We start from the raw sequence: 12223 nt of genomic DNA on the forward strand, positions 1-12223 counted from the left end.
AAAACAATGTTAGTTTGTTCCTTATTTTAAATCATAATAAAAGAGAGATTTTATTTGTATTTTTTTCATAGGAGCAGTAAGTTGCCTAGGCCTTCCTGGTAGATCTCAGCCACCATTAACCAAATCTCTAACAAATAAGATCCAATTCGAGCTACGCTGTAAATCTCTAACAAATAAGATCCAATTCGAGCTACGCTGTAAGCTTCATTTTGGTATATAAATTATTAGTTTTAGTCAAAATTTATGTTAGCTCTACCAAATAATTTGTATATAAATACTTAATTAAAATATTATTTTAATAGGTATTATATTTTTGTTAATATTTTAGTATAAGTGCTAATAAAGGGACTGATTCCGCGGAGGATTGGGGGTGACTTGTGTGTTCAAGTAAGTGGTACAGTTTTCCAATGTACTTTTGAACATTAAATTTATATTATTTATATTGTTTAAATTTCTGTAAAATTTATATGGTGCAAGTAAGTTAAAGAAAAATTATTATTATTTATATTTGTGTAAAATAATGATGCTTTTAAATTTATTTTGTAAAAATGATAATTTGAGATTGATTAATAAATTGTTTCCATACAAATATATATATATATATATATATATATATATATATATATATATAAGTGTAAATATGTTTTCCATGGAAAATATATTTCTGTAAAAATCATTTAAAATTTTGGTTTAAATTGAATTAAGAAAATTGCACTAGTTTAGCAAATTGATTAAAAATCTGATATTGGTTTAAAAAAATTTTGGTACTATGTTAAATATGCTCATTTTTACTATTATAGATGCACCATACAATAATAATATTTTATACTGTATATTTATTGATTAGCACTTAGGTATTATTTAGTCATCCTGCGAAAGCTAAAAATGCGAGAGGATCGGTAGATATTTTGCACAATAAGCATTAGATGCCCTCCTTTTAGCTTCATAATGGCAAGTTATTAATATCTATACCTTGGAATGTCAAGGTTTCCAATTGCAAATATTCCTCTTTATCTCCTTGTCATGGAGTATTTGGGATGCTAAGTACCATCTGACATCACTTGGTACATGATGTGGTGACTATCGGGTAATTATGGTAAATATTTTGAAAATATTTTTATTTATTTAAACTATAGTTTTAAATTGCTTAATCACCATTTTTTTTTATAAATTATCAAATTTGTTAAATTTAATATTTATTATATCATATTGTTTTATTTTATTTTATTTGATCTTAAATTTGTATTTATTTTTACGATTATATTTATCTTTATTTTTATTTTATTTGTATATACCAAATCACTATTTTAATTTTTGGATAATATAAAATTATGGATTTTTGTAAAAAAATGATTTTACTATAATAATATTATTAGTAATTAGATAGATGCTACTTGCTGGGATGATTAGCATTTCATTAGTTTTTTTTTTTTTTTTTTTTTTTTTGGTTTTTAAATGTCTTCCTTGTGGTTTAAGTGACTAGTGGATTTGATCATCAAAGGTACAAGCTCGTTTGTTGTTATCTTCCGTTGCTGTAGCCTAATTAGATCATTCTTCCTTCATATCTTTGTATTATTATTATTATTATATTTACATCTGTACTACTTTTGTTCTTAAATTGAATTCTTAAAATGCTCTGGTACTAAATATTAGGTGTCAAATTTCTCTAATTACTATTGTTGTTGTTTTATTAATTATTAATTTTGTGTTTGTTTCCTTTATTATTAGTGTGAAGTCCTACATCGGTTGGAAAGGGGAACGAAGCATGGTTTATAAGCGTGTGGATATCTTTTCCTTGAAGACGCATTCCCATGAGGAAAAGTAAAACCGTAAAGGGTAGAATTGGGCTCACCACCTAGCTTCCAAAGCGAACAATATCGTTATTGGGCTTGGAAGCCCGTGCCAGTGGGATTGGTAGGTAGGGGTTGGAAGAGGATTCCCCCTAACCATTGAGACACGTTTTAAACCCTTGAGAACTGGATTGTAAGAGGATTTCCTAGGCCCAAAGAGGACAATATCTGCATGCGGGTGATCTGGGCTAGGCTGTTACAGATGGTATCAAAGCTAGTATCCGAATCGGTGTGCCAGCGAGAACGCTGGGCCCCAAGGGGGGAGGATTGTGAAGTCCCACATCGGTTGGAAATGGGAACGAAGCATGACTTATAAGCGTGTGGATACCTTTCCCTTGAAGACGTGTTCCCATGAGGGAAAGTAAAACCGTGAGGGGTAGGATTGGGCTCACCACTTAGCTTCCAAAGCGGACAATATCGTGATTGGGCCTGGAAGCCTGTGCTAGTGGGACTAGTAGGTATGGGTTGGAAGAGGATTCCCCTAACCACTGAGACGCGTTTTAAACCCTTGAGGGCTGAGTTGTAAGAGGATTTTCCAGGCCCAAAGAGGACAATATCTGCATGTAGGTGGTCTGGACTGGGCTGTTACAATTAAAGTACTGCAAATTTGTGAAAAATTTATGTTTGTGAAAAATTTATGTAGTAAAGGGGAAAGAATAAGATTGTTGTAATTGTTGGGATGTCTTTTCTGTGCAGAATTTTTTGAAATAAATTTAACCTTTAAAAGAGATGCTATTAGATTTGCTGTATAAACTTTGGATAAAGTTTTCCCTTATCAAGGCCAGTTTAGCATTCCAATAAAAGGTCTTGGAAAAGTCCTTATATATAACTTAAAGTAAATTACTTTCTATTCATAATTATTGTTTTCATATGCGTTCCAAATTGTTTTCTATTGCTTACTCTGTGTTTAAAGACTAACACATTGTTAGAAAGATGTTTTTCGTATTTGTAACTGTTAGTTTTGGGTGGAGTATGATATTTTTCAATATTTTGATTTTTGACGGGTTTTGCTATTTCATCTTTGTGCAGGAGAAAAAAAAACATATATATATATATATATATATATTCAACATATGTGATTATTACATGTTTCCTTGGGAAAATAAAAGAAGTTATTGATTGATTTTATTAATCATTTTAGTTATACTTTTTCTTTAAAATAAAATTATGTGAAGACGGTATAAAAATACATAATATTAAAATTAAGGTGAAAAATGGATATCAATGGTTAATTATGATAATTTATATATTGTAATTTGAACTGCATTACCAATTTAGAATAAATAAGTGTGTCATTGTGAGAGAAAATCCCAATACCTAAACTTTATTTTATTATTATTATTTTTTTTAATGAAAAGCCTATCTTGGTTAAAAATAAAATTTACTGGTTTAAGCTGGCGTGGATCTGACTCAGCAGGAGAAAAAGAAAAATGAAAAATTTTGATTTATATATTCAGCTTTTTGTGAGTAAGTAAATTTATTTTAAATGTGATTACTACTAAAATAAACATGCAAAAGCATGTCATCCATGTCCCTTGTGTGTGTATATATATATATATATATATATCCATGTCCCGTGTGTATATATATATACATATATATATATGTTTCTTTCTGTTAAAAGAGAAAATCCCAATACCTAAACTTTATTTTATTTTATTTTATTTTTTTTAATGAAAAGCCTATCTTGGTTTAAAATATAATTTGTTGGTTTAAGCTGGCGTGGATATGACTCAGCAGGAGAAAAAGAAAAATGAAAAAATTTGATTTATATGTTCAGCTTTTTGTGAGTAAGTAAATTTATTTTAAATGTGACTACCACTAAAATAAACATGCAAAAGCATGTCATCCATGTCCGGTACATATATATGTAATTGTCCATTTTGGATCCAACCCGTATGGTTTTGTCAAAACGCATTATAAGGGTAAGGTATCTACACCCTCTTTTAAGGCATTCGTCGTTCCCCTTATGTGAGATCTCACAATTCTTCTCCCTTGGGGCCCATCCTCTTTTACGCTGGAACACCGATCCGGTTCTTCTCCTTTGGGGCCCATCCTCTTTTACGCTGGAACACCGATCCGGGTACTAGCTCTGATACCATTTGTAATAGTCCAGTCTACCTGCATGCGATATTGTCCGTTTTGGGCCCAGCCTGCCCGGTTTTGTCAAAATGCATCGCAAGAAAAAGGTATCCACACCCTCTTTTAAATCATAGTTCGTTCCCCTTTTCAATCAATATGGGATATCACGTATATGTATATATACATATATGTATATATATATATGTTTCTTTCTGTAAAAAAAAAATCCCAATACCTAAACTTGATTTTTTATTTTTTTTTTTTCAAATGAAAAGAAAATCTTGGTTAAAAATATAATTTGCTGGTTTAAGCTGGCGTGGATATGACTCAGCAAGAGAAAAAGAAAAATGAAAAACTTTGATTTATATATTCACCTTTTTGTGACAGATAGAAAGCGGGGTACGGCAAATTAATTAACAATATATGTTGATGTTAATTAATTAATAACATATGTTGATGATTTAGTTATTGTTTTGCATTCGACTTGATTAAGTATTTGCGGTTAAAGATAAATAAATTCTGCCAAGGCACAAATAGTGTTAACTATTTATTTATTTATTTTTAATCTCTTTGATCCATATAAATAGTGTCATATATGTTTACGTACATAATTATGCTTTAAGCATACTCTCGTGTCCCATTAATGCCAATAAGTGAGAAGTAGAAACTGACAAAGAAAGATCATATCCTCTGCTTTCAGTGAAGTAATATCTATACATTTTGCCTTGTTAACAACGATCAACAGTAAAGGGTAAAAGCCTAAAATAGATTCAAAAATAAATTAGTTCGTATGTGCAGAATAAGATTTTGTAAATTACTTTGACTGGTCAATAATTAGATTTTGTCAAAGTATTTAATTTTGGGAGCCATAAACGACCAGCCAAAACTGGCTAGTAATGAAAAGCCAGACATTTTTTTTTTTTTTTTTTTTTTTTGGGGTTATCCTAGTTATCAACACTCAACAATTTGGACTAAACCAGATTCAAAAATTATTTAGTTCGAATTCGGGCTAGCACACATAAAACCTGTTTGTAATGTGGAATTAGACTAACTATTTAAAGTCTTGGTCTAATTACATTAGGCTAAAATTCAAAATAATCAATTGACCATAATTGTTCAATCCAATCCAAAACAGTTGCACAGCTTAAACAAGCATGTTATGGATAAAATTTCCACTCAGCTCGTATGGGTATGTAAGAGGAACCGAATCGAATTATCTCTTGATATGTTTCTCAAAAAATTCGATTCTCAAATATTCTCCCACCAACTAAAGAAGAGATCTTGGTGAAATTAACACATATGAAATCGAGCACAATTTGTTTCTTGAGAAGAGATGGGAAACATGCCCAATATCATTTGATTGAATAGCTGACCCAACTCCTTGTTGTTTGAAGAAATCCTTTGCTTCAATTGGTATTTTTTTTCTTGAAAAGTAAACATGAGATAATAAATCCAGTCTTTTACTAAGATTCAAATAAATTATGTTTTGCCTCTAAGAATTAAAAAAAAAAAAAAAATGACCTCAAAATGTTCCACAACCTCATAAGGAAATAGTACAACCTGACGAATTTGTTGATGGCCTAGACGAAGAGTCAACAACCTAACAAAAGCTTAGGTCTAACTCATACAACGAGCCCAAGGACAACACCGCAAGCATCTTATATATGCCAGATATATGTTACATTGCATCCACACATTGATCCAACTAGGCACTACCACCTAATGTAATGATCCAATCCCAAGTAGAAACTTAAAATTTGAGTTTTTTTAGTGGTTTAACCAAGTTTGACATATAAGACCCATAAGAAGCAATAAAAGTTGACTTTTTGTTAAGCCTAGAATTTGATTTTAAATTTGATACCACTGCATAGAGCTCATCTATATGATTTTGAAAACATGTGGTACATTGACAATAGAACTATATTTTGAAAGTTATAGCCAAAACAGTGTATGTTACATTGAGCCCAAGGCCAACACCTTAAGCGTCTTATGCCGGATATATGTTACATTGCATCCACACATTGATCCAACTAGGCACTACCACTAATGTAATGATCCAATCCCAAGTAAAAACTTAAAATTTGAGTTTTTTTAGTGGTTTGACCAAGTTTGACATATAAGGCCCATAAAAAGCGATAAAAGTTGATTTTTTGTTAAGCCTAGAATTTGATTTTAAATTTGATACCATTGCATAGAACTTATCTATATGAGTTTGAAAACATGTGGTACGTTGAAAATAGAACTATAGTTTGAAAGTTATAGCCAAAACAGTATAGTGGTATTTTCATAAATATGGAACTCAAGATATCCAAGAATATTCAAGAATGACTCGAGACATCTCTATGAAACTCAATCCAACTAGATCTATTTCAAAAGAAATTTCACCATTTTTAAGATTTCTGTGAGAGCCCTTTGAATTTAAGTGATTTTTGAACCGAACTTTAGTCATTTTTCATGTTATCTCTGCCATCTCTTTCTCTCTCTACCTCACACTTTCTCTCTATAACTTATCATATGCAAACCTTCATATCTTGATCTATAGATCTTCATTTTAGTCATCATTGGTATCATTAGAAAGTTTGTGAAGGGAGGAGTATATTAGTATCAATCTCTCATTGGATAGTGTTCGAAGTTAGTCACAATCTAATTGGAAAATTATGGTTGGACCTATTTTTCGATTGTCAAAATCCAGCAAGTTTTGACCACAAAGGAACCTTCCCACTGGTTTTTAACCTCCTAAATCCATTTTTAATGTTATTTAAATCTAAATATCTCTTTATTTTATCAGATCTCGAAATTTGATATACAAAGCTGATAAATTGGACTACATACTTTAGTTACATAAATTGTTTCAAGTTTACTTTGTAGAACTTGCAAAACAACAAAAAGCACTAAAAAAATCTTAGAGTATTGGTGTAGTAATACAAGTTCCCTTTTCTAAGTAAGAAATCATAGATTGTCACAATTTTTATCTATCAAGTCGTATGAAATTGATTTATTTCATATTTATCTTTTGTAGAACAACTAAGTCCCACAGTCATTGTTTTCTCATAATAATAATGATCAAGTTTATAAGTTCAAAAATACATTTTTTCTTGAATTATTACTATTTATTCCGATTGTCAAGCCTCTAAGATCTTGATCATCATCAGGCTTGATCAGTGGATAGATTCTTATGAATTGTATCAATATGATCATCATAATTATTTTTTAAAATTTAATGTAACTAATAAACTCACCCGAGAAACAACTAAACATGATCAATCTTTAAAAAATAAAGTTTGATAATTTGTTCTCAAAATAAATAAAATTTTTTTTCTTTTTCTTTGGAAAAAAATTCTAAGAATAAAGATGAGTAAACTTTTCTAGAATATTTAAAGACTTGACTTCTCGTGAAAATCTTGTTTCTTAATGCATGATAGTAATAATTACAGATAACTCCAAACTATTTACTCTCCTTAATAAGTGAAAAGTTAAAATTTTCAAGCACCTTCATCCTATACTATGCTTTTTGGGTCCTTACCTATGTTATAATTTTAATCTTAATCATTCTTTGCAAAATCATTTAATCAATGGTCAAAATATATGATACAGCATTTAATGACACATGATCTGCACATAATCATTAAAACTAGTCACTCATGTGAAACGTACGTGATTTCTCCCTTTCTTTTAACTTTCTCAATATAGTAAAAACAATAGAATTTTCAAAAAAATAGAGATAGAGAAGCTGCTGGGATCAAAATTTAAAGTTTTAATGGGTTTTATTTATTTATTTATTTATTTTAAAGATTATGGGTTTGCATCTTTTTTGCCTTCTGAACCTACTTTTCGTATATGAGTTTCTATGCTTTTTTTTTTTTTTTTTTTTTTGTAAATTTTCTCTGATCTGCTATTAGGTTATTAAAAAGAAAGCTTGAGGTTTTGTGAAAAATTAAAATAAAATAATGGAAGAAAAAAAAATCAAAACTTATTGTTGAAATTGAACTGGGACTTTTTCTCATTGGGTTGGAGATGACTGTCTTATAAACTTCGATTATAAACTTCAAATCTTGTTACCGGGCCTATAATTGGCTTCTTTCTCTCTCTGTTGTGGAATTCAGAGAACTAAGAACAAAAACAGCAAAGAACACACAACACAATTTAACGAGGTTCGGTGTGAGATCCCACATCGGTTGGAAAGGAGAACGAAGCATGGCTTATAAGCGCATGGATACCTCTCCCTTGTAGACGTGTTTTAAACCTTTGAGGGCTTGGTTGTAAGAGGATTCCCCAGACCCAACGAGGACAATATCTACATGCAGGTGATCTGGACTGGGCTGTTACAGATGGTATGAGAGCCAGTACCCGGATCGGTGTGCCAGCGAGAATGCTGGGCCCCAGGGGGGGAGGATTATGAGATCCCACATCGGTTGGAAAGGGGAACGAAGCATGGCTTATAAGCGTGTGGATACCTTTCCCTTGCAGATGCATTTTAAAACCTTGAGGGCTGGGTTGTAAGAGGATTCCTCAGGCCCAAAGAGGATAATATCTGCATGCAGGTGATTCGGGTTGGGCTATTACATTCAGCCAAAGAATGGCTATTACATTCAGCCAAAGAATGCCTACGTCCTCGTGCTTAGGTTCTCTGAGCTTCTACTATTTTATTATCTGTTGAGGAGATTACAAGCTTTCAGGTTCTACAATGGTGATTCACACAGAGAACACCCAAGAAAGACCAACCTGTTAGCCCCTTTACACCCTCTCTCAGTTTTGTCACAAAGTTTCACAAAGAAACTTCAATTACCCTTATAGAACTCCTTCAGGAATTGAAACAACAAAGCAAGAACAGATCTCTCTCTCACAAACCCAGAAAAACAACTCACAAAGAAGGTTCTGCAACTTTGAATTTTCTACTCTCTATGAAGAAGAAGAAGAAGTAGTTAAAATCTGGTGTATATTAAACAGCCTTTTAACTCCCTGTTATAACCAACCTAACCACTGCACCTGCATTGCACGTGTTTCAGTTAATTAAAACAAACTTCAAAACATTGTCGTTCCCTTTTGAAGTACTTAAACCCATCAAAGAAACGCTACCATTCCATCCTTTTCTTTTTTTATCTGAGAGCACCAGTTCAATCACTGAAGCACAGCTGAACTCTATTTCCTCAACTCTTGAGGATTAATTCCTCACATTTCTTCACCTAATCCTCAAGAGCTTAAATATAGCAGAAACTTTAAGAACCATCCTTGCAAACTTCACCTTGTTCCACATTAACCTACCCCAACTCCGAGGAAGGTTTTACATGATTTAAACCTGCTCATAGGTAGGACTTTAGTTTCCATATCTATGGGATTGAGCTCAGTTGGTATTTTCTCTAGCATAAATTCTTTCCTCTGCACCATATCACGAATAAAGTTATATTTAGTCTGAATATGTTTCGATCTCTCATGAAACACAGGATTTTTGCAGAGATGTATAGCACTTTGGCTGTCTGAATAAAGCACAACAGCCTTGTTAAGCACACCAAGTTCTAATAGCATTCTCTTAATCCAAATAACTTCTTTAGCAGCTTCAGTTACTGCCATATACTCAGCCTCTGTAGTTGATAAAGCCACCACTGCTTGTAAATGTGACTTATAGCTTACACAATTTCCACAAACAATAAATGTAAAAGCAGAAATTGATTTTCACTTGTCTCGATCTCCAGCATAGTCAGCATCTATGTAACCAAGTAGCTCAACTCCATCTTGACTGCCTTTAAACAACAACCCTTCATTCATAGTGAACTTCAAGTATCTCATGATCCACTTCACAGCATCCCAGTAACTTCTTCCATTAGACATAAACCTGCTGAGAACACTTACAGCATATGCCAAATCTGGCCTTGTACTAATCATTAAGTACATAATTGATCTTATAGCACTAGAATATGGCACACCACTCATATCTTCTTTTTCCTATTCAGTAGCTGGACATTGATCTGCAGATAACTTGTAATGTCCACCCAATGGTACACTAGCAGGCCTTGCTTTGCTCATATTAAATTTGGAGATTACCTTCTGAATGTTAGTAGTTTGCTGAAGCTTCATCTTTCTATTCCTTTTGTCTCTAATAATTGTCATCCCCAAAATTCTCCTAGCCTACCCAAGTTCTTTCATATCAAACTCAAAACTGAGTAACTGCTTCACAGAATTAATCACCTTTACATTTGGTCGTGCCAGCAACATATCATCTACATAAAGAAGTAGATATACAACATTTACATTCATTATATCCTTAAAATACAAACAGTTGTCGAAATTACTCCTTGCAAAACTAGCCTTCAACACAAAAGTATCAAACCTCCTATACCATTGCCTTGGGGATTGCTTTAAACCATAAAGAGACTTCCTTAGCAAGCATACAAGCTCTCCACCCTTTCTAGTAACTTCATATCCCTATGGCTGCTTCATATAAATGGTTTCTTCCAAGTTTCCATGAAGAAAAGCAATTTTTACATCTAACTGCTCTAATTCCCAATCAAAATGTGTAACCAGAGAGAGCATGATTAGAATGGTGGTGTATTTAACCACAGGCGAGAAAGTTTCATTGTAGTCCACACCCTCAACCTGTGTGAACCCCTTTGCTACCAACCTTGCCTTAAACCTTACTGGATCAGACTTAGTTATAGATCCATTTGCAATCCACAATCCTTTATTTTGAAGGAGCTGAAACTAAATCCCAGGTATGATTATCATGCAGAGACTTCATTTCTTCATCCATGGCTTGTTTCCACTTCCTTGCTGCTGTAAACCCCATAGCTTCCTTATAATTCCTAGGTTCATTGTCTGAAAAAGCTATATTTTCTATTTGGTATCACTTTTCTCTTCGTCCTACCTCGAGTCAACAAATATCCAGGTGAAGCAATTGTTTTGGATGGTGAAGAAGCCTGTTGCACTTCCCTTTCATTATCCCAATTTGATTCTGTCTGCAGTGGAGTTTCATCTTGATGAACATCTGATTCATTATCCTTTGAGGAACCTCTTTCCTGGTGATCTGGTATATTATCTTCAAGTACAGGTAGCTTTACCTGTCTAGTCTCAGCTTGTTGCTTATCATCAATACCTGCACTGTTAGTGATCTTGCAAGGCATAATATTTTCATTAAAAATCATATCCCTACTAACAATGACTTTAAACCCTTTACTTTCTCTATCCCACAGTCTATAACCCTTAACCCCTTGAGGATACCCTATGAAAACATATTTCAAAGCTCTAGGTTCAAGTTTACCCTCTGATTGGTGTGCATATACTGCACAACCAAAAACTCTCAAGTGGTCATAGTTTGGCATCTTCCCTAACCAAACAAACTCTGGTGATTGAAAATTGAGTACTGTAGATGGAGACAGATTTATAAGGTGCATAGCAGTCATAACTGCTTCACCCCAAAACAGCTTCACCCCAAAACAGCTTTGGCAGACCCAAAAAGACTAACATACACCTTACCTTGTCTAACAAAGTTCTACTCATCCTCTCAGCAACACCATTTTGCTGAGGAGTATGTCTTACTGTTCTATGTCTCAAAATGCCTTAAGTTTTACAAAAATTATCAAACTCCATATTACAAAACTCAAGTCCATTACCAGTCCTTAAGGCCTTCACAGACCTGTTGACCTGTTTTTCAACCAATAACTTCCACTCCTGAAATCTAATAAAGGCTTCATCTTTTGTTTTTAACAAGATTACCCAGACCTTCCTAGAACAATCATCAATTATGGACATAAAGTATCTATTTCCACTTTGAGTAGAAACTTTAGCAGGGCCCCACAGATCAGCATGAATATAATCGAGCATAGACTTAGCTCTATTTGTATTTAAATTGAAACTACGTCTATGTTGCTTAACTAAGATGCAGTTTTCACAGAAGTCTAGTTTGCTTATCTGATCTTTACCAAACACATTTTGTTTATTCAAATAATACAAGTCTTTTTCACTAATATGTCCTAATCTATTATGCCATAATACAGTATTATCAATAGGAGTATGAACAGAAGTATTACAAGAATTAAAAACAGCTTCACCAAGCAAGACATATAAGCCATTTTTCTTAATACCCTTAAAAGTAACAAATGAGCCCTTTGATATTCTCATTTTTCCATTTTCAGTTTTAGAAATATAACCAGCATCATCAAGCATACCAAGAGAGATTAAATTTCTCCTTAAACCAGGAGTATATCTTACTGAATTAAGAGTTCTGGTGGTGCCATCATACAATTTAAACTGTACATTACCAATACCAACTACCTTGCATGAATGGTCATTCCCTAAAA

Source organism: Ziziphus jujuba, chromosome 4 (assembly GCF_031755915.1).
Source record: "Ziziphus jujuba cultivar Dongzao chromosome 4, ASM3175591v1".
In the NCBI taxonomy this organism is placed as follows: Eukaryota; Viridiplantae; Streptophyta; class Magnoliopsida; order Rosales; family Rhamnaceae; genus Ziziphus; species Ziziphus jujuba.